A 21,778-nucleotide genomic window follows, 5' to 3' on the forward strand; every position below is an offset into this window, starting at 1 on the left:
AATGTAATCTCTCCTTTTATCAACCTTCATCATTTCTTACTGTAAGAAAGTGAAATCACTAAAGGCAAATAACTTTATGAATCTGCTGAGTGTGAAGAGAAAATGTCATGGTATAGATGAATGGATTAGAAGGAAGACACCTAACTCTAGAGGTTTATGAGTCAGGATTCTTTCAAGTGCAGGTAATAAAAATCCAATTCACACTGACTTCAACAATAAAGAGCATTTGTTAGCTTATATGGGCCTTCCATGGTGGCTCAGATGGTAAAGAGCCTGCCTGCAATGCAGGAGACCTGGGTTTGATCCCTGGGTTGGGAAGATCTCCTGAAGAAGGGAATGGCAACCCACTCCAATATTCTTGCCTGGAGAATTCCATGGACAGAAGAGCCTGGAGGGCTACAGTCCATGGGGTTGCAAAGAGGTTGGACATGACTGAGCGACTAACACTGCTCTATACACTGTTAGCTTGTACAAACAAAAAGCTCCAACACAGCTGCATCCAGAGGTTTAGGAAATGTCACAGAGGAGAGATCCCTCTCCATCCTTCCATGCAGTAAGTTTTCTTCCTTGTTGACCATACTGTCAGACATCTTCTCTTCCAAGGATGGCATCTGGCAGCTCCAGGCTTACATCACCCCAAGTTTACATTCAGTGTAAAAGGAGCATGTCTCTTCTTCAGGTGCTCAAGCAAAATGTCAGAATTAGCTATGCTTGAACCAGACAGGCCTGGCTTAGGATAAATACTCATCTTTGACTATATCACCACGGTGGCATGGATGTGATATTCTGCAGTTGGGGTCTCTGTCACCTACCTACTCCTGGAGCAAAGGGTAAAGGCGAGGTGAAAGCAGCTCCATTCAACGATATGAACTAACAGTGGGAGGAAGATGCTCCTCCAAAACAAAATCCCCATGCTATTAGCTGATTAAAAAAAAAGAAGAAGAAGCATGGACTTGGGCAGCAAAACTCACAAAGATAAACTTCAGAGTTCTTAATCACAGATTCTGATATCATTGAGAGTCTGGCCTAATTTCTTGCCAACGCCACAGCAATGAAATGAGAGATATTTGCATAACTGATGATTCTGTTTTTGTAGTTGTTGATTTTCTTGGGTGTTTTGCAATGTTTCAAAGAACTGTGTATTTTCAGTCTTTATGGTGTTTGCCTCTCCCAAGAGAAATGACTTCAGAGAACTAGATTGCTAAGGTTTAATCTCTCCCAAGAGGCCTAACATGGATAGTAGCACTCTCCTCTCTGGCAACATTTCTTTATTCTCAACAAATTCCTTCCTTCCAATGAGTCTTCTAGACACTGAAAGCTCAACCACAGGAAGTTTAAGCTTTCTTATCAACCACCAGGAGCTCAGTGGGTATAATAAAGAGAAGAACAGACCTCAGAATGCTGTTTCATCCACTGCTTTCAGTAAGGATACAGTTAGATCACTCAAGACAGCCTAATGTTTTTCTTCAGGGAATTCCCTAGTGATAGTCCAGAAACAAAGTCTGAGATTTAACAAACACATAAAAGTATATCCCATAAACTATAACCATTCATTGTAGCAGTGTTGACTAGGGTATTTCTTTAAAATCTCTGCCTTTTTTTGGCCATTAAAATGTGCCCTCTAACAACCAAGCTCCAATTAAAAATAAATATTTTCTTTCAAAAAAATGGACCCTACCTTGGTTCTTCTCCTATCTGTCCAATTGGTCTGCTTCTTCTCCTGCCATGTTCTCATTCTTGCTTTGTATCTCTCTATGAATCGTGTTTTTTTCTTCTACTCCCTATTTGTCTTCTCCAGCCTCAGAGCTTTTCTCTCTCTATACCTGCTTCCTTACTTATTTCATTTGTTCTCACATTTCCATGATCACTTCACTGGAGCTGGGGTCTCTGGACTGATCACTCCCCACCAGGAGCTGTATTGTCCATTTGCTCCAGTGAGCAATATAGTCACCATTTTTCTTATGTGCCATAATATGTAAATTTTGGGAAACACGGTTGTAACTGCTTTCTATTCAGCTTTCTTACCATCACCAGGCTAATTCTTTTTTTCACAAAGCTAATGGTTTCCCGCTTAGAAAACTACCTCATATTTTATTCTTCTCTCAACATCTTAAGCTTCCCACTGCACACAGTCCAAAAATTCCTACCACCTGATTTAAACTTGCTTTTCAGTTTTCTGCCCAGACCACCGCAAAAAATACACTTCTGCCAAGTGGATTGACTTAGCATCTTCTAAGAATGCCTTATTATTTTCTGCCTCCCTGTCTCAGGATAAGTCTACTCTCCTAGAAAACTTCCAAACCCCAACTATCCTTCAAATCATTTCAAGTTCCTCATCCTCCATGAAGGCCACCAGATTATTCTGGTCCATAGTAATGTGTCTGTTTTGCCTCTGACCTCCAAGAAGATACTCTCTATAATACTATGCTGTTCAATAGAATAGCTATTAGCCTCGTGTGACTATTTAAATTTAAAGAAAACTAAAATTCAGTTTCTAAATCACACTAGCTGCATTTCTACTGCTCAGTAACCACAGTGACTATAGCCCCCATATTGGACAGCAGAAATATAAAGCATTTCCATCACTGTAGAAAGATTTATTGAAAAGCTAAGTTTATGCTGGCTTCCCTGGTGGCTCGGATGGTAAAGAATCCTCCTGCAATGTGGGAGACCTGAGTTCAATGCCAAAAAAACTGAAGTTGAACAGTTCTATGAAGACCTACAAGACCTTCTAGAACTAACACCCCAAAAAATATGTCCTTTTCATCATGGGGATTGGAGTAGGAAGTCAAGAGATACCTGGAGTAACAGGCAAGCTTGGCCTTGGAGTACAAAATGAAGCAAGGAAAAGGCTAACACAGTTTTGCCAAAAGAACACACCAGTCATAGCAAACACCCTCTTCCAACAACACAAGAGATGACTCTAAACATGGAAATTATCAGATGGTCAACATCAAAAATCAGATTGATTATATTCTTTGCAGTCAAAGATGGAGAAGCTCTATACAGTCAGTAAAAACAGTGGAAGCTGACTGTGCCTCAGATCATAAACTCCTTATTGACAAATGCAGACTTAAATTGAAGAAAGTAGGGGAAAACCACTAGACCATTCAGGTATGACCTAAATCAAATCCCTGACAATTATACAGTGGAAGTGACAAGTAGATTCAAGGGATTAGATCTGATAGACAGAGTGCCTGAAGAACTATGGATAGAGGTTAGTAACATTGTACAGGAGGCGGTGATTAAAAGGATCCCCAAGAAAAAGAAATGCAAAAAGTGGGGGGGTGGGAGGGGGGTCCAGGAGGGGGAACACGTGTGGACCCATGGCTGATTCATGTCAACGTATGGCAAAAACTACTACAATATTGTAAAGTAATTAGCCCTCAACTAAAATAATAAATTTATTAAAAAAAAAAAAAAAGAAATGCAAAAAGGCAAAATGGTTGTCTGAGGAGGCCTTATAAATAGCTGAGAAAAGAAAAGAAGCGAAAGGCAAAGGAGAAAAGGAAAGATATATCCATCTGAATGCAGAGTTCCAAAGAATAGCAAGGAGAGATAAGAAAACCTTCTTAAGTGATCAATGCAAAGAAACAGAGGAAAACAATAGAATGGAAAAGACTAGAGATCTCTTCAAGAAAAGGAGAGATACCAAGGGAACATTTCATGCAAAGATGGCACAATAAAGGATAGAAATAGCATGGACCTAACAGAAGCAGAAGAGAATAAAAAGAGGCGGCAAGAATACACAGAAGAACTCTATAAAAAAGATCTTAATGACCAGATAACCACGATGGTGTGATCACTCACCTAGAGCCAGACATCCTGGAGTGTGAAATCAAGTAGGCCTTAGGAAGCTTCACTACAAACAAAACTAGTGGAGATTATGGAATTCCAGCTAAGCTATTTCCAATCCTAAATTATGATGCTGTGAAAGTGCTGCACTCAATATGCCAGCAAATCTGGAAAACTCAGCAGTGGCCACAGGACTGGAAAAAAGGTCAGTTTTCATTCCAGTCCCAAAGAAAGTGAAAGTGAAAGTCGCTCAGTTGTGTCTGACTCTTTGCGACCCCATGGACTATTCATGGAATTCTCTAGGTCAGAATACTGGAGTGGGTAGCCTTTCCCTTCTCCAGGGGATCTTCCCAACCCAGGGATCGAACCTAGGTCTCCCACATTGCAGGTGGATTCTTTACCAGCTGAGCCACAAGGGAAGCCCAAGAATGTTGGAGTGGGTAGCCTTTCGCTTCTCCAGCAGATCTTCCTGACCCAGGAATCAAACCAAGGTCTCCTGCATTGCAGGCGGATTCTTTACCAACTGACCTATGAGGGAAGCCCAAAAAGGGTGGCCAAAGAACATTCAAACTACTGCACAATTGCACTCATTCACACACTAGCAAAGTAATGCTCAAAATTCTCCAAGCTAGGTTTCAACAGTATATAAACCTGGAGCTTCCAGATGTTCAAGCTGGATTTAGAAAAGGCAGAGGAACCAGAGATCAAATTGCCAACATCCATTGGATCATAGAAAAAGAAAGAGAGTTCCAGAAAAAGATCAACTTCTGCTTCATTGACTATACTGAAGCCTTTGACTGTGTGGATCACAACAAACTGGAAAATTCTTCAAGAGATGGGAATACTAGACCACCTTACCTGGATCCTGAGAAATTTGTATATGCAGGTCAGGAAGGAACAGTTAGAACAGGACATGGAACAACAGACTGGTTCCAAACTGGCAAAGGAGTATGTCAAGGCTATATATTGTCACCTTGCTTATTTAACTTATATGCAGAATACATCATGCAAAATGCCAGACTGGATGAAGCAGAAGCTGGAATCAAGATTGCCAGGAGAAATATCAATAACCTCAGATATGCAGATGACACCACCCTTATGGCAAAAAACGAAGAGGAACTAAAGAGCCTCTTGATGAAAGTAAAAGAGGAGAATGAAAAAGCTGGCTTAAAACTCAACATTCAAAAAATAAAGATCATGGCATCCAATCCTATCACTTGATGGCAAATAGATGGGGAAACAGTGGAAACAGTGACAGACTTTATTTTCTTGTGCTCCAAAATCACCGCAGATGGTGACTGCAGCCATGAAATTAAAAGACGCTTGCTCCTTGGAAGAAAAGCTATGACCAACCTAGACAGCATATTAAAAAGCAGAGACATTACTTTGCTGACAAAGGTCCATCTAGTTAAAACTATGGTTTTTCAGTAGTCATTTATGGATGTTAGAATTGGACCATAAGGAGTGAGTGCCGAAGAATTGATGCTTTTGAACTATGGTGTTGGAGAAGACTCTTGACCGTCCCTTGGACTGCAAGGAGATCAAACCAGTCAATCCTAAATGAAATCAGTCCTGAATATTCTTTGGAAGGACGGATGCTGAAGCTGAAACTCCAATACTTTGGCCACCTGATACAATGAATTGACTCTTTGGAAAAGACTCTGATGCTGGGGAAGATTGAAGGCAGGAGGAGAAGGGGAAGATAGAGGATGAGATGGTTGGATGACATCACCGACTTGATGGACATGAGTTTGAGTAAGCTCTGGGAGTTGGTGATGGACAGGGAGGCCTGGTGTGCTGCAGTCTGTGGCGTCACAAAGAATCAGACATGACTGAGCGACTGCACTGACCTGAAGTTTATTCTAGTTATTTAACATTTAGTCATTGTTTCTGATTCTGGGTTGTCTTTTCCAGAGCCAATTTCCAATTGCCTTACTGCTTTGCTGCCTCCTATCATAGAGCCTGAAAAACCTAGATACTTCTTTTTTCAGACTTCCTTCAAGTAGGCTTGTCCAGATCTGGCCAAAGCCTGTTGGGAGGGCAACAAGTTCTTTATATGATCAAAGAGAGAAGTCTTCAAGGAGATCTCTCTCATTAGATATCCTGGTTCATTGCCTTTGGACATGTCCATGTGAGGATATATCTTAATGTGTAGCAGATATCTCATGATGCTGAAGGAAAAGAAAAACCAGAACTATCTCAGAAACTCCTACCCCTGAAATGGTTAAACCACTCAATCAATTCTAAGCATACTATTGCCCAAACATCTTGGTATGTGGTCAATTACATTGTTATACTGTTTAAACCTCTATTAGTTATAATACTAGTTGCAGTGTTAATTCTTAGGCAATAACTGCATCCTTAGTAAACATGCCTATATTTAGGCCTTGTTTCGTTAAAGACATTGCAAAAGACACTAAGACAAGAATATCCTCATAATGTCTCTCTGACTCATCCATAGCGCATAGTAGGTGCTCAGTAAACTCAAAGGTGCTGAATGATGTCTCACTGCTCCTAGGCTGGACCATGGGCTTGCAAATTTCTCTTCCGAAACTCTCTAATCTTAGCCTTTGTGAAAAGTGTGTCATTTTAACAACAGCAACACTTCAATCTATATTTGTAACTGAAAGTTACACTGGAAAGGCGAGAAAGGAAGAAATATAGTTCTTGATTTTTACCTCTAAGATACACCCAAGACGTATCAATTACAAAAATTAACCTGGTAGCATGATATTAGCAACAATTTAAAAGGAAGCTTTTGAGCCTCACTGAAAGTTTTGCCAGGTAATTTACTCACACTTAGCTTTGAGAATCATTTGCAGTATATGGTATGTGTGGTGTGATATGTGTGTGAGTGTGTCTGTGTGTGAGAGACTGTTGTGTATGTTCTCCTCAATGGTTTATTATCAAAGACGTGTGAACTAAAATAGGATATTATTGAGTCCACTTTATCTGTTTAAGCCCTATGTTTTCTAACCCATGTTAAAGTTCTGCATCTTGATCCAACAGGAATTCTCATTTCATTCATTCATTATACAGCCATCATTTGAGTACCCAACAGACACCAAAGATCCAAAAATGAAAAAGACACAAGCTCTGCTTTATTAACATTTTACGGTGCTACCAGTTATAAATTTATCCCCTTTGATTCACTCTCCAAACCCAGCAGGAGGGGTCCTTCATGCCCCCAGGTATGGTGCTAGCTCTAAGGCCAGCTCTAATGCTGGAAGTAATTGGACCACAGACCAGAGCTAGTCCAGAGCTAAGACTGAGCTTGATTTTCTAGAACCAATCTCTGAGCTTGATTTTCTTAATCCTGATTTTTTATCCCTTCCATGCCAGCAGTCATTATGGGAAAAAGTTTTGGGGACACTGGCTCTGGAATCAAGAGTCAGATTCCTACACCTGCCTTGTGCTAGGTGGGATAATGATGAAATACACGAGCATTCTAAGCCTTCTTTCTTTCTCTACAAGGTGGAGATCATAGTAATACTTATAACAGCACCTATATCCCACAGAGTTAGTGGAATTATCCAGGACATAGTCTTTTCAATTAGCAGTATTAAGTGCTCAATAAATGCTAGAGTGTATAGTAAAACAGTTTAAAGCATCAGTTCAGTTCAGTTCAGTTCAGTCGCTCAGTCGTGTCCGACTCTTTGTGACCCCATGAGTCGCAGCACACCAGGCCTCCCTGTCCATCACCAACTCCTGGAGTTTACCCAAACCCATGTCCATCGAGTCGGTGATGCCATCCAACTATCTCATCCTCTGTCATCCCCTTCTCCTCCTGCCCCCAATCCTTCCCAGCATCAGGGTCTTTTCCAATGAGTCAACACTTCGCATGAGGTGGCCAAAGTATTGGAGTTTCAGCTTCAACATCAGACCTTCCAATGAACACCCAGGACTGATCTCCTTTAGGAAAGCATCAGTTAGTGTGAACCAAATGTATGGTGCAAGGAGGAAAAATGTCTGGAGATCATATATATTCACTCCAGATTAAGTGGACAATGGGCTAGCGGGGATCAGATCAGAGGTGCCCCTTTCTTCCACAACAAGGGGCTACACTCAAGCGCAGCCTCCCATGGGACTAAGTGTAACATCCCATAGGCTCCAAGGTCTCCAGGTGCTGGGCACTTGGTATTGCCAGAACACTCCTTCTGAATAGCTAATCTTCAAATTGAGACCACCTAGTGCCAGGAAACCTGTGATTTCAAACCTGATCCCTGTCTCCTAGGAGAGAATGCAGTGGAATACCCTGATCTGGTGTGGACTTCTGCGGAATAATGAGAAAGTGGGGACTTTGGCCTTCTTTTCTTTTGCTGATCTTGTTTAAGTTGCTGCTTTCTCCAACAAAGACTATTTATTCCTTAAACCACAGAGTTTGTCTTGAACTCTAGTGCATGACAGGTGGAGGCTCAGAGGGGACCCAGCTTATCTAATAAGTAGGTAAAGATAGATGCTAACCAGCTGGATGATAATTGGTCATAAAGCCTAGGGTATCTGCAGGAAAAGAACCAAACAAGCTTTGTGAGAAAGATCATCCAGAGAAGCTGAGCATACCATAAATGAAACATAATTTGAGTCCTAAATTCCCCTTTCCTCATTCCATGTATGTTTTCCTTTTCATACACAATATTTATATTTATGATTTTGTATTCTTTTCCTTAAAGGAGTACCCCAACTGTACAAGTTTCAGGCCCCACAGACCTTGGCTGTGACTGATCAGCAATAGTGTCAAATGTAGCATCCTGTTACATGCAACTTCTTCACTTAACATATGAAGAAACGGAAGATTGGAGAGTAGTGACTTGATCTTTCTTGGCTCCACAATCAGGGTTGATAATAAGAACTTTAATCTCCGGTCCCCATATTTGTATCAGCAACAGTAATGACACAACAGATCCAGCCCTTCTTCCCTCCAACCCAAGAAACAGGAAAGATTTCTGAAGCAGTTTTGGGGAATGGTTAAGTGGTGGTGGCGGGGGGCGCGGCGAGGGGGTGCTGGAGCCAGACAGAGTTGCAAGTTCAAGCCTTTGTGATAACTGTACCTGTCTCATTTAGCCACTACAAGGATTCAATGAATTAACTCATGAAAGCATTGAGAAGGTTGGCCGGCACATAGAAGGCACTCAATAAACGTTGGGAAAAGGATTGGAGCCGCATGCTTCTCGGCTGGCTATCTTTTTCCTTCTGGTTCTAGATTAACCTGCACTTGGGATGAAATGAGTGTTTTAAGCTCTGTTCCTACCACCAGATATCAGGAATGTAAGAGATGAGCCCAGGATTTGCTTCAGGAATCAGGTTCAGAAGTTCCTTCTCTGTCCCAGGAAAAGGGCAAAGCAGTAATTCCATGAATGCGAATTCTTGCTTGATGAGATGCATCCAGGTCTAGACTTGAGCAGAATACTTATGAAGTCTAGAAGTGGCTACAGATCAGGCTACTTTCTTCAGTCAACTTTTACCAACAAAAATAACTCTATTTAGATTCACTTCTTTCTCATAGGAGCCCATCTTCTCCTTACTTATCAGCTGAGGGGAGCGAAAGAAGGAAGAGAGTGCTCCTCTTTGGTTTTCTTCAAACAGAAGTCAAATCAACTCTGTAACTGAGGACAACCAGTGTCAAATGGAGTGCTCTTTTAATAGTTGAAGTCAGAGGCTTTCTGCTTCCCTGCTATGTTGCAAGGCAGAGGAATCTGCTGTGGCCAGAGCTCCAGGGCGAAGTGTCAGGGTACACCTGGTGCCTCCCAGGCCCCATAGAGCCATTCCTTGCTGAGGTCTTGCCAGCTCCACACTGCCCACCCAGGGCGTGGGCCGTCGGTGAGCTTGGGTTCTGGAGGTACTGGTGGGACACACAGATCCTTAGCTGTTGAAAATGCTGTTCCTTCTTTCTTTTGTTTTTTTAAACACTCCTAGCACCTAGTATCATCCATTAGTCATAACCTAACTATTCTCTCTGCTGTGTCTGGCTGCTTTTACCTCCCATGGGGTTTTATCAAACACTTTTTTTGCTTCTATCCCAATCCAACCTTCTTCTTCTTTCCCAGAGCATGAACTCTGCAGTTGAACAGCCTGAGTTAAAATCTGAGATCTGTTTCTTATTAGCAGTGTGACTTAGGCAAGTCACTTAACCTCTCTATGCTTAAGTATCTGGATCTATAAAGATAACAATAGTACCCACATAATAGGGTCCACAGGGTTGCAAAGAGTCTGACACAACTGAAGTGATATGCACACAGTAGGGCTGTTGCAAGGATAGTATGTTAACCTATGTATGCAAAGCTTTTGGAACATCCTGCTACGTAGCCAGTTACTGATTATCATCTCTTAGTCTGCACCAAAACCCCAAGAGGTAAGCATTATAATATCATTTTATAGACTGGGGTGAGGATATACTGCTACTCTGGGAATTGTGTAGACATTGATTTCATTTATATTAGGTACCAAATTCCCATAGAGGTTTTTTAAAAGGGACTTAGGCAATATCCAAGTTTATCTTTAAAGCTGGAGCAAATTATTCTCTAAGTATAATTAATTAAGCACTTTTGAGAGTCCAGTAGGGATGATTATTCACTAATAAATGGTAATCTTAGTAATTCAAGATAATTAAAAAAAATTTTCCCTCTGACTGATCCTCAGGGAGAGACAGCTTTTTCAAACAGCTGGGAGACAGTCTGTAAAGCTCAGGTAATGTTATTCCTGCAATTTATTATTTATTTATACTTGGGCAGGGGCTGACTCAACTGGCAGGAGATAGGCCATTACTTCATTAATGTCTCATTATTAATCTCATTACTTCCAATATCTCTATTTTGGTGACAGGTCCCCAGATCTTCTGAGACAGCTCTAATTTTAAAGGTCCTATTGTGTTCTCCCTCAAATCATCAAAATCTCTCTCAAGAAAAGTGCCAGTATCAGAGCCTCTCAAGTCATCTCCGAGACTGATAGAGGCACACACAAGTAGAATCGTCCTTTTACAGCGTGTGCATGGATTTCAATTTGGAAAACACCCACCCCAGGTCCCGTAAATCACTGAGGCAGTAAATTTGAGAGCAATCATGAAGGATGTCCCAGTGTTAGGAGAGTCTGGATTATGGAAGCTGAGACTCTCTCTTGGCCGCCTTAGTTGAGGGACCATAAGCAAATTGCTTAATTCAAGTTTTCAACTTGGAAAACGAAGGTCTGTAGGCCCCTGCTCTTTGCCCTTTTTCTACTTTAAAGCAAAATGTCCAGGTAACTCTATAAACTGGTAACAGAAAAACTAACACAGAAGCAAATGCTGTGTTTCCATCTTGGGCTGAGTCAGGAGTTCTTGGTTAAGACAGAGCTGATATTTATCTGGTATGTACTGGTAAATAACAGCTGTCTTCCTTTCTGGTTAGGCCAGCATCTCTGCTGTCTGCTTATTCTCACCCTGCCCTAACTTTTATATATTTTTGTGACACCCCTCTTCTCCTCTTCCCCTCCCTAATTAAGAGAGTTAAGGTATATGTGAGCTCTGGGGTCAGAAAGACCTGGGGCTAAATCCTGACTCTGCGTCCCACCGGTTCTGTGATCTCAGTTACTTAAGCTCTATTGCCTCCACTTCTGTAGAGTAGGGACAAGAGCAGGCACTACTGCACACTAAATGAGTATCAAACTTAGTGTCTGGCAAAATGTACACACGCAATGCATGTTTGCCATTATCATTAAAGTAAAAAGAAAAACCCTCAGAGTCTTCAGGTATAAAATGATAAGGAAAAACCTGTCTAATAGGAGGATTAAAGGAAAATCTAACAATTTCGGAGAAAACCTACAATTATAAAAGGGAAAACTACACCAAAGAGCAGAAGAAATGTAAGCAAAATTTAAAATTTGCCTCATCTAGATAATATTCAGTTCAGCATATCAAGACAATTATAGAATATCAATTTAACTAAATACATTGTAATACGTCTATATTGGGAGAGTGAGTGAAGGAAAATTTTAACAGAGCGAAGTTCATATGTGCCATAAGCGGCAATCATTAAATACCAAAACTGATTCATCAATAAACAGCAGCAGGGCTCCCCTGGGGACTCAGTGGTGAAGAATCTGCCTACCAATGCAGGAGCCATGGGTTCAATCCCTGATCGGGGGAGATTGCTCTGCAGCCCGTCCTCCGTAACAAGAGAGGCCACCAGTGAGAAACTCATGAACCACAACTAGAGAGTGGCCTCCACTCTACAACTACAGAAAAACCCATGCAGCAACAAAGATCAAGCACAATCAACAATAAACAAATAAATATCGTTATTTTTTGAAAAAGAAAAAGCATCAAAAGCAAATCATTTAGAAAGGTGGATGGAAACACAGGAAGAAATAGCAGAAAGTGTTGCATGTGGCTGGTGAGCTGGACACGGGTCAGGCAGCTCCTATTTTTTCATTAGCTTTACAGCACAATATTAGTTAGGATTGTACAAGGCTGCAAGTAACACCAACAGCAACAAAATGCATGCCAGTAACAATGCTTAAATGTAAGAAAGTCTATTTTTCACACCAACAGAAACAGAATGTAAGCAGGTAACAATCACTCAAATATGAGAAAGTCTATTTGTTGCTCAGGTGAAATTTCATAGGAGTATACCTCAGTTCTGGTGTGGGAGCTCCATTCCATGAATAAAACTCAGGAGAGCAAAACTCCTCCCAGCTCACCACCCCCAGGAAGCAGCTTTCCTTTTTGCAATCCAAAAACCACTTTTCTCCCAATAAGGTGGAAAGAAAGAAAGAAAGTGAAGTTGCTCAGTCGTGTCCAACTCTTTACGATCCCATGGACTGTAGCCTACCAGGCTCCTCCATCCCTGGGATTTTCCAGGCAAGGATACTGGAGTGGGTTGCCATTTCCTTCTCCAGGGCAATAAGGTGGGGAAGGGACAAAAAAGACACATGTCAGGTTAGGGCCAGTAGTCTTTTCAGGAAGGCTCCTTGAAGCTGTCACATTTGTGCTTGCATCCTATTGGTCAGAACCTACTCCGTGCCCACATTGAGCTGTGAAGGAAGCTTAAACACAGTCATTAGTGTTTATCTGGGACAGCCACATGCCTGACTACAGATTTCCTGTTGTGGAAGAACAGGGAATTGGATATGGAATACAACTAGTTGTTCCCACAAGCACTTTCAGACTACTTTAAATTTCTGAAACTTTAAATAAAATCTAAAGCAAACCAAATACAACACCATGTGTTATGTGGTAGTTACAGGTTCAAGCTCTAGGATCAGAGGGCTGGGGACTGAATCCTATATTGTCCACTTAGCATTCCACTTTTTTACCTGAGCCGACAATTAAAGGAGTTGATCCTAAAAAGTGCTTACAATAGTTGCTGGCATATGGTAAACATTCCTTTAGTGTTTGCTTGTTGTGTTGTCATAAACATTCCACAATTATGAAAATAAACAAGTACCTAAGCCTGTGATATCTGAGAAAACCAATAAATGGAAGAGCCAAGATAAACAGAACGACTGAATCTCCAAGAAACATTTAGAGACTCATTCAGGGAGTAGATAAGATTAGCATATTTCAGTAACTAACCTTAATACTATTCAAGAAGATATGGAATGAATAAAAAAATAAATAAATGCATAGAAAGGGGCAACACAACAGTAAGAGATACAACTAATACAACTAAGGTGCACACTCACATTCTCCATGGTTCCTCATTTCCACAGACTCACAGTGGCATCCTGGGCCTCAGCCCACCTACCATTATAGCAACTGCCAGGCAATCACACCATGTGAGGTCAACCAATCACACTCCGTAGTTTCTGGCTTCTCCCACCATTTCTGGAAATGGTGTGCATTCTGGTTTCCCCGGAAGGGATGGATGATATAACTAGTGTTGGAGGTGAATTAATTCCAGTGGAGTAAACTTTGACCAGTGAGTGATAAGCGATAGGAGAAGGCCAGACCACAAATATGAGAATAATAAATATGCAATAAACAAGTTCATGAATTTTCTTTTCTTCTGAGTATGAAAATGTTAATAAACATGTTCAAAATTTTATATATTAACAATGGAAACTTATGTATACTATTAGTCAAAGCCCCTAAATTAATCAGTAGAAGAAAACCAAAAAAGTCAAGTTAACAAAAATTGGGAGTGTCTTGGGTAATAACAAGCTAGCAAGGAGACAATAGCTATGCTGTGAAGAACTAACAGTATATACATAATATGGGAGTTATAATGGTAAATGCCAGGGGGAAAAAAAAAAACCAAATATGGTTTTGGCAATTTTTTCTATGTAGTAATACCAGGAGGAACATAAGTTTTCATAGAATATTATTCTACATTGTTTAGTAAAAACTTATAATACTCAGATATTATGTTTCTATAGCTTCAGATATAAACAATTACCTTTTTAACTATGGAAAACTATATAAAGTATCTTATATTGGTTGACACGGCCGGGGGAGGTTTTGTCCAAGTTCTGTTCCATGTTATATACTTCTGGTTGTTTGAATATTGATGTGGACCAGGTATGACATTTATGAATAAAGTTATTTAGGAGGGAAATTAATACAGCAATATAGACAATGCCCATCACAAAGTGAGCAAATAGCTAAGGATTAAATGACACAATGTATGTAAAGCATTTAGTACAGAGCTTGGTGCCACTAAGTAAACATGGCTATTACTGTCATCTTGATATTGCTGATCTTTGGGGTTCTAGTGTTCGATTAACTGAATAGCATCCCACATGAAACTTTCAGAAACAAATCTAAAAAACTTCTTTCCTTCTATCAACTCAGGGGCCAAAGATTTTACAAAAACTCTACAACAAATTCTGGTTCCTACCTTCACTTGTGATGAGGTTCTGAGCTTCAGTCCCCTTCTGAGAAATGGGGACAAGATGAAACTCAAAGACTATAAATGCAACAAGCCACTAGTACACAGCTAAGTCTTAATATGTGAAAGTTACTCTTGTTGCTATTGTTACAAAGAGCCGTGAATCCAAATCCAGCAAACATACTAAATAAGAAATACCTTGACAAGCATACAGATTTCTTGAGTCCCTCCTGTGCAACTGGGAAGCACAAGGGATTCATTGTCCAAATTCCCCAAGGCTGCCATCCCCAAGGCTGCCAAGGCTAGGATCTGCTGCCTCCCTGTGGAATTTCATAGACGACACAGTCATCAGACAGGCAGGGCTTCTGGACTGGGATTGCATCACCAAGCCAAGCTCAGAAAGACTCCCCGGGGCTTCTGACTGTTTTGTTTGTGGGTTATTAATATTTAAGTCTTTACAGAATTGTCACTTTCTCAGTGAGTCCTATGCAGACTCCTCTGTAAAAGAGCAACTCACACCCACTTGCTTCTAATCTTTCTTGCTGTTCTAGTGTTTCCCTTTTTTGTTGCATGTATCACTTTGCAATATATTACCTAATTTACTTATTCCTATGCTTATTATTTGTTTTCTGTATTTTTCCTTTTACTTCACAAGGGCAGAGATTTTTGGAGTTTGTTTGGTCTAATTTGATTCCAAGTGCCTAAAACACTGCCTTCTATACTGTTTACTGCATAGGAGGAACTCAGTATTTCTTGATTGAAGGGATGAATGAATGCCTTCTTCTGGACCATGACATGAAGTACTTGGGAACTTTGAAGATATTAAGTGTTTTAGTTGCAATGAACATATGTGCATGGAAAGCCACAGTCCATGGTGCCAGATGTAGCTTCTAATACAATTCATACTACATAATGATCAGCAACAGAAATGCAGTGACACATATGCAACTTCAGGTTTTGCTCCCCTAAGCAGACCCTGCTTTGTGTATATGTGTCTGTATGACCCATGCAGGATTTTGAAGATGAATAAAATGTGAAAGGAAGAACTAATTTCTTCCATGATGATTAGAGGGTAATAAGAAAGAAGAGGGAATTTCATAAATCTTCAAGATTTTTATCTTATACTTTTAGCCAATGTGAAAAACATGAAACTCGCTTTTAAAAAGCACAATCCAAAAGGGGACAGGCAGATCTGAGTGAGATGTGAATTCCTTTCTAATCTAACATAATTCAAGACCAGGATGTATGGCTTCAAAGTCAGGGCTGGGTTAAAATCTCACCTTTGAGACCTCATATGAGTCACTTTCACTCCCCCTAAACTTCAGTATCCTCATCCATCAAATGCGTATTACCACACTTAATCACTGAGAAACACGTGAGATAATGAATTTGTAAATCAGCCGTTGGTGAAACCCAAACCCCAAGACACAGCTCTTTTTCTCCCTAATTATTAAAAAAAAAAAAAAAAAACTGGCTGAAGTCCGCCTTCCTATCTACACTGTGAAATTAAGTCTACCTTCCCTGGATTGTTTTCAAGTGGGAGGAAGAGGTCACTTTTCTGGTAGTAGTTTCTTACTGTGGTTCCCTGTTTCCAATGAACTGTGACTGGTCTTTGGCTACAGTTTTCCTTTCTCTGTCCCATGTTGAAAGAAATATGGAATATTCTGTCACTTGTCCCCCACACAGGGCAACTGTATGGCTCATGTCCAGTAAAAACTGGGGGGAGCAGAAGGGACCTACCTCCCAGCAAAATGCAGCTGCCGAGTAAATGTACCTGTTCTTGAAGTTTTATTAAACATCCCCTATGGAAATCTGTCACCAGATGTGTTTTGCTGGGGCTAACCCTCTCCCAGCTCCCACCCCGTATCCCCAGCCTCATCCACTTTTTCTTTCTCCCGGCCACCTATAACCTCTTCCTGAATGTTTGTGCTTCTAGCTTCTCATGACCCACGTTACGTGAACACCGAATCTACGTCTGCATTTTCAGACACCCATAAAGAGTGTCTGCTCTACAAGAGATGGCTCTGCTCTACAAGAAGCCACCTCACAGAGGACCTTCACCTCCTCACACAGAGCAGCAGCCACAGAACCTAAGACATACATCCACTATTTAACATGGGTACAAACATCTCAGGTGCTCACCATCTGCTTTGCTCTCAGTATGAGGAAGAAGGTAGAATACTTATGCTAGCACCATTAGAAGAAAAGTTTCTTTGCAGTTACACTTTTTCCCTCCTCTGCACCTTGCCAAGCACATAGCCAGTGCTCAGCAAATGGAGCCCTTATGATGATGCTTTCCTTGGGTTGAGATATTTGCAGTTCTGAGAGCAGAAGGCAGAAAGCAAAACCTAAGACAGAGAAATCAGATGCCATCTTGGCTGGTTTTTCCAAAAGCAGGACCTGAGATAAGGACTCTGGAGCAGGTGGTTTATGTGGGAGCCAGGAAGCAGGGGGAGAAAATAAGGGGGAAGTGAGACAAGCTGATAATAGGCCTTGAAGACGTGGGTGAGTGCTCCAGGCCAAGGGGCTCCATCACTGGGGAACCTTGGAGGAAGCAGGACAGAGATCAGGGGCCATTTGTCCATGACTCCTGACCTTCACAGATCAGTCTGCCTCTGGGGCATATTAACCTGTCTTTCATGCTGCATTTACAGGTTTGTCTTTGCTATAAGTGGAATCATTGCCACTGTTGTGGACAAGTCCAAAGGTGAAGGGCAGGGCCATTCCTTCACTTGAATGGGGAGCTCTTGTTCTTCCCCTGCTGCAGGTGAACACAGAGGTGGGCACAGGGAGGTGGAGTGGGCTTAGAATAGTATCTGTGGTGGGAGGGAAAGGCAAGAGCACTGCATCTCAGTCCAGATGTGGCTACTAATTACTGTTGACTAAGAACTTGAAAATTCTGTGCCTTTTCACCATTTCTGTCCTATTATGGGCAAGAGGAAAGAATGACTTTCATTGTGAACACATACTGGGTGTAGATGAATCAATCCCCTGGGAATTCCTGATGGGGATCTTGAACTACCCAAGTAACAAGACAAGATATTCTTCTCTGTCTACAGACAAGACAACTAAGACCAGGAGAGCTAAAGGTATACACATATATGCCCAAGGTCACTCAGCTATACTAAGGAAAAAACTTAAGCTTTGAGGCCATGCATTTAAAATTCTCAAATCCTTGCTCTTTCAATCATCCAGTATGAAATGGGGAAATCCATCACAATCCGAACATACACAACAGAACACTGCAACACTAGGCAAGCAAAGGTCCTCTCAAAATGGTGCAGATTTGTTGCTGTGCTCAACAAAGCAGCCGCCCTTCTGTATTTCCTTCCTTCCTTATTAACTGTGCTGAGTGCAGTCTCAGTCCATCTTTGCTACTTGTAACATCTGCAGTCAAGAAGCAGGTGCTATTTACTCTAAGTCCATGCTGCCTTGAGACCCTTAACACTGTAGGGGCCCAGGAAGAAGGGTCTCGCAGGCAGAAGGACTGAGATGGACTCAGGGAGGCTGGGATTTAGGTAACTCATTTGCTAAATTTTGGAAAGCTCCACACTTATATTGCTCAGCTCTATACACACACACACACTCCCCCCAGCTAGCTGCCTCTACATACACACATACACACACACAGTACACACTCCCCCCAGCCAGCTGCCTCTACATACACACACACTACACACTCCCCCCAGCCAGCTGCCTAACCTTTCCAATCCAATGCAGTGAGTTGGGCTGGAAGCAAGGCTGGCAATTCTTTCCTGTGTCTGAGATTCCATAGGCCACAAGAAACTTTCTGCTGGACCAGATCCTGAACTAGTAGAATTCATATTACTTGGATGTTTCTGTTTTTCTGTTAACTTTCCTTTTCAAGGGGTATTTTTATGAGTCATTTGCTGGCTTGTCTTCTCCCAAGTCATCTGATTTCCATTTAGATGCTGCTCTAGCTTAATGATGAATTTTCTTTTTCTTTTAAAGTTGTTTTAGTTGGACTTAATTGGTCTGGTACTGTCTCTGACTGAAGTTTTGTTTCTGCTCGTTTTATCAGTTCGGGATGTCTGAGATTCATTTAGCTTAGTCAGCTCTGTATTTTCTTGTGTACTTTCTTACTTTTCACGCCTTTCCCCCCTACTGTTTTGCAATCAAGTAACTTTAAATCTTCATAGATTTTTCATTTGGCTTTATTTTTCCTAGTTGAGTTTTACTGTTTTCTAAGTGTTTCTTTCTCCTTTATTTCTCAATATACTTTGTTCCTCTCCTGCTTTGGGACTTTGCTGAGGGAGTGATGGCTTTTCAGTCTCCTCGTAAGAGGTTCCTACAGCCTCATTTGTCTTGGACAGCCCTGTTGTTCTAGTGTCTGGTCCAATATTCTTTTGAAAATGTCCCAGTTAGTGGATAAATTACATGCTTGCCGTATCTGAAAGTGGGTTTGTTCCACTTTAATATGCAGACCAGGACTGAACATGCTTCGATTCTATGGATCCAATGCCTGAAGACGCATCCTTTTGCATGTTACTCTCCGGGGGGTTTACTTATAGTCTGAAAATGCTCCCTTTCTTTTCCTTAGAGTATATAACAGGGTAAAGTTGTTGATTTACCTTGTGGGTAAATTTAAACTTGTGACTGGGCATCCATGTAGAATGTGTCCTTAAGAAAGTATGGTAACTGGCCGAAGATGGGAAATGAAAACAAGTAGGGAAGGGTACACACTATTGGTTCCTTTAAACTCAAGTGCTAAAACTAAAGCTGCAATATCTTAAGTCCTGTTTCCATATTTTCCAAGAAAACAGGGAACCCTGGGGTCCCTCCCTGCATTTCTGCATTTGAAAGGGCTTTTCCTTCACTGACCTAGATCTGAATCCCAGCTTCATTCCTCTCTAACTGGCCAAAATCTGCCACTTGAAAATGCAGCTAACAAAGGGCTGACCATTCAGAATGTTGTGATGATTAAATAACATATATGTGGTACCAGATGGTGGTGGCATTTGCACAATAGTGTGAACGTACTAAATGCCACTGAATTTAGACTTTAAAACTGTTGATTCTATGTCAATTCCACCTCAATAAAATTTTTTATTTAAAAGACAATGTACGTGAAAAGTTCGAATGCATGGTGCTTGCTATATAGCCCTTTCTCTGCTCTTAATAAAGGGTCAAGCTATTCTGGGGCCTGATTGTCACAGAGCCAGGTTAGCCTATGTGGGGCACCGCACAGTGTCAGCAGATGCCATTCGCGTTGCATAGCAAGCAAATAGCGCCCCCTGTTGTTGTGTGGCAAACTGGCCTGCTGCTTATGAATCTGGATGGTTTGCATCAGAATTCCCTGAGTCAACAGATTAAAATGACAAACATGCAGATTCCACTTCTGGAAAATCTAATTCAATAACTCTTGGGTGGGGCTCCTGATTTTCATTTTCCAACTCCCTCCCTGGGTGAATCTTACACGTGTGAGAATCAACAATTTAAACTCTTTACATCACCCTGTGATCCTTGAACCATAGTCGAGTGGGCACAGTCAAATGTGTCGGCTGGTACTTTAACTGGGATACTAATAATAAAAATGTCTCATAGTTGTACTTTATACTCGTGTGGTCCTCACAGGCCTTCTCTCAAACAATGGGCAGCACTTCTGATCCCATTTCACAGATGTGGAACCGAGGTGCAGAGTTTCATCCACGGTCACACAGGTCTCCAGGGGTGGACCCAGGATTGGATCCCTGACCTCCTGACATTCATCCACTGAGACTTTCCTTCCTCTGAAAATAAAATTATTCTCATTAACTTCCAAAGCACTTTTTATTGTTTATGTTTCTTGGGAATTTTTTCCCCATATTCTTTCTATCTCTGCTCAATTTTTTCTCTTTAAAGTGTTGACTTTCTCCTCAAATATCAGCATTATTCCTCTTCATTTATAATACTTTTTTCTTTAACAGAGCATTCAGTTGTTTAGTTACTAAGTCATGTCCAACTCTTTGTGGCCCCATGACAGCATTCAGAGGGGGTGGTTATATGAGTGATCATACAACTTTACAATCAATGCACATACAATCACCAAGAAGAGAGGCAGAGGAAAGGGCTGCTTAATACATTGAGACAGGAGAAAAGTGAGTCACAGAAGGGTGTGTGTGTGTGTTTGCAAACAAATTTATGGAAGTACGTTTATGCATTCATGTTATCTGTGATGTGCCTTCTGGGTAAGGTAAACAACTATTCCAGTGTGCTGGTTCCTGGAAAACAAGACTTTTGGTTTCAAAACTGGGAAAGTTTCAGGCAAATAAGGATGCACTGGTCACCTTACCCCTGGGCCACGACAGGATTGGAGGTGGGGTGGGTGAGGGGCAGGTGGGAACAGAACTGTGGCCCTTCCACTGTTTTCATTAAAACAACCTCTACAGACTTCAGGGCGCTCCAGTAGTTGATTTGACTTAGCTTTGACTCCAACTGCCTGGGTCCAGCTGAGATGCTGGGTGATCTTATCTAAGGCAACTTTCAGCTCAGGACATCAATTGCCCCGTTTGCTAAAGTGGGATTAGTGATAACAAGCATTTCCATAGAATTCAGAGAACTGGATCAATTAAATTACTTACAATATTATTTGGTCCATAGCAGGTACTCAAAAAGTGCCACGTATACCACATATCTTAGCTATTTGAATATTTCATAAGTGGCATTTATTAACTGCATAATTCAAATCACAAAGTTTTTTTTTTTTTTTTTTTTACTTTCAGGGAAACAAGACTTTAAAAAAGGAAAGCCGTCTGATATCCTGGCACCGTTTTTTGGTCTAAGTCATAACGATAGCTGTGTGTGTGATTCTCTGTGTCTCATCTTCTAAATATTTTCCACAGCTGTTCTTCTTTACTCTGTTATTAAATAATCTGTTTGACTTCAATTTATCACAGTTCTCAAAATATAAAGCAGAACCTCTCTTTTGTCACATGCAGGAATGGGTCCAGTCCTACTTATTTCCTTACTGAAAGACTGTTGGTTTCCTTCTTTATTCAGTAGAAAGCGATGGTCAAAACAAACACATTTCTGCTTTATTTAACTGCCAGCTGTGGCACTTTCTTTGTCTTAAAAACTGTTTCTCACCCAGAGGTGCTTTGAGCAAGACTCAACAATGGAAAACAGTTCACTCATCCCTGCCTCGGGGTCCTGTTTATCCTTCCATTGTCCGGGAAACGACCTAT

This window comes from Giraffa tippelskirchi, chromosome 9 (assembly GCF_054371585.1).
Source record: "Giraffa tippelskirchi isolate mGirTip1 chromosome 9, T2T-mGirTip1v1.2.pri, whole genome shotgun sequence".
Classification (NCBI taxonomy): domain Eukaryota; kingdom Metazoa; phylum Chordata; class Mammalia; order Artiodactyla; family Giraffidae; genus Giraffa; species Giraffa tippelskirchi.